Genomic DNA, 2,587 nt, shown 5'->3' with positions numbered 1-2,587 from the left:
TTAGCTATGTTTTCAGCTACATTCTGGCTGTTTTGGCTAGCCAAAGTTAATTTTTGAAAAAGTTTTTTAGGCTAATTTGGCATTTAGTTAATATTTTAGCTGGCTATCAACTTTAACATTTTCAGCTAGTAACTTCAGCGTTTTTAGCTATCTATTCCAGCGTCTTCAGCTAATTTTAGCTTACAGCATTCATACTAGCATCATCGCAGGTAATGCTATATATCTAGTTCATAATTATGTTAAAAAGTTACGATTTTAAAGTTTTAAACACTTTGTTTTAACGTGTTCAATAAATGTTTATTCTGATCGGCCCGTGACCTAAGGTGTGTTGTGCATTTTGGCCCCTTGTGTGATTGAGTTTGACACCCCTCATGTAAGTTGTAAGAACACATTTTCTTTTTTTTTACCCTGGTGTGGAAATAAAGTAAAACAATAGAGCAAAAATGTAAAACAATAAAATAAAAATAAAGTTTATTTGAGCTCTCGTTTGTAAATGCAGGGTTTTAGTTGTCGTAGAGCCCACATTTTTTGCTGCTCAGTTTTATTCCCCCTAACAGCTTTTTGAAGGTGTTGTTACATAAAAGAGCGGAGTGTTCCTGCCCTTACTCATCATCATGGCCACTGTGCTCTTCAGCGAAGAGGCGCAGACGCTGTAATTCTGTAAATGGAGCCTCCTGCCTCTGCTGTTGTGCTGAGCTTTTAGTAACAGATCTGATTGAGGCGGCGTTGCCAAATCGCAGTCTGCCTGCCGCTCCTCTCCTGCCTCATGATTTTATAGATTCCCAGATGAAGTTGCATAATCATCTGATAAAAGTCCAACTTTCCATCACCAGTGTGCAGATCATGTGGGTTTCTTGTTTATGTGTTTACTGAATGACACATCCCTCTGCAGCTTAAACAGTGTATGTTTTGATTACAAATCATAAATTATGGTCCTCATCTCCCAGACATGCAAACAATTTAAAATTATATCTTACCACAAACATTCTTTACAGACATATCATGAAATGTATTAGATATAAGGCTTTTTTAATCAATCAAAAAAATTCATAATTCTAACTTATTATTATTATACTGTTACGTCATAGGGTTAAAAAAATGGAAACTTCCATACTATATTTATTTACGTCACGTAAGATGAGGACGTTTGACTTGGAACTTTTTAATACTGATGTTCGGCACTTTCACCGCTAGAGGGTGCTATTATACAACAATCTTACTGAGTTTTAAAAGCAGAAATTAAACTAATTTTAAATAGTTAATAATAATAATATAAAAATGCCTTTAAATTTAAGATATCTAAAGCTTCAGGATTCAGGCTGGAGTCAGGAAAGCCGGTAAAATAGGATTCCTTTAAGACCCAGCATCTTAGAGTTAAGGAGGAGAAAAAAAAGAAACGTGAAAAAGAAAAACGGAAGCAACACTAATTACCTTCAAAATAAAACGCTTACTTTCATTCTTAAATCAAACATGTTCTTAGGTTTGCATTTATGAAAAATTTCTCAAATAATAATTTTGATATTTATATCTTACATGTTACTTTACACAGTCAAAAAAAAACATGACATATTGTAAAATTAGCTCAAACTGTAGAGCAAATTTCCATCCATCGTAAGTACTTTTTCATATTTTAAGAAAAAATGACTTTTTTAAACAAATGTCAAATTTTATTTTGAAATATTTATTTAGTAAATCTATTTTTCTTGTTTAATTTTAAATGGTTGTTCCTCTCTGTAATCATACCAAACATATTATTTTGGATATTAGTGTGTCCTTTTTCTTTGTCTGGTTACTATGTACCGTTTCTTTTGTTTATTGCATGACTTGTGTTTCTTTTTGAGATGTTAAGTATTTATTTTGTTTTACTGTTTGCGAAAAGTAGTATATTTATGTGGAGTGCAAGTCTACTTATTCCATGCTAAAAGTGAGAAAAGTTTCTTTTTAATATAGTATCTAACTAATTTTCCAATTTAGTCTGAAGAAGTATTTAGTCAGTATTCTTCCTATACTAAATGTAAATGAGCAACGTAGCCTTGTTATAAACGTGTACACAAACTTAACTTAATAAACTTCTGTTTACTACCTTTTCCTAAGAGGTAAATAACTCTTTAGAAGTTGGAACTTTCCTGTCATAAATCTGTTTTAAGTTTGTCTTTCAAACTTGAAAAAGAAAACAATATTTAATTGAAACGTTGGATAGTTGTTATTTTAAGTTGTCTCTTACTTTGTTTCTGACAATTTTATTTTTTTACTATGCAAGATGCTGGTTTCAGAATAATGTTTTACTGTTTTACTCAAATAATGTAAAAAAAAAAGTCTGTTCAAGCTTGTAAACAAAGAGTCCTTTTATTTTGAAGAAAAAATAGACATTAATTTTAAGCAGCAAAGAGATTTAAGATTTGGATACTAGCAAATTTTACAAATAAAAATGTTTATGTTTAAAATAATAATCAGGAAAGCATGTGTTTTCTAATTTCACTTTTGAATGGTCTGCCTGTTTGTTTGTTGTTCTTTCCATTGAAAATATTTACGTAGAATTAACAAGTTTTGGGGACATTTCTGATACCGTTACGTCGCCCGGATTGGC

Source organism: Oryzias melastigma, linkage group LG8, assembly GCF_002922805.2.
Source record: "Oryzias melastigma strain HK-1 linkage group LG8, ASM292280v2, whole genome shotgun sequence".
NCBI lineage: Eukaryota > Metazoa > Chordata > Actinopteri > Beloniformes > Adrianichthyidae > Oryzias > Oryzias melastigma.
The sequence above is the reverse complement of the archived record's forward strand: the minus strand, read 5'-3'. Positions refer to the sequence as shown.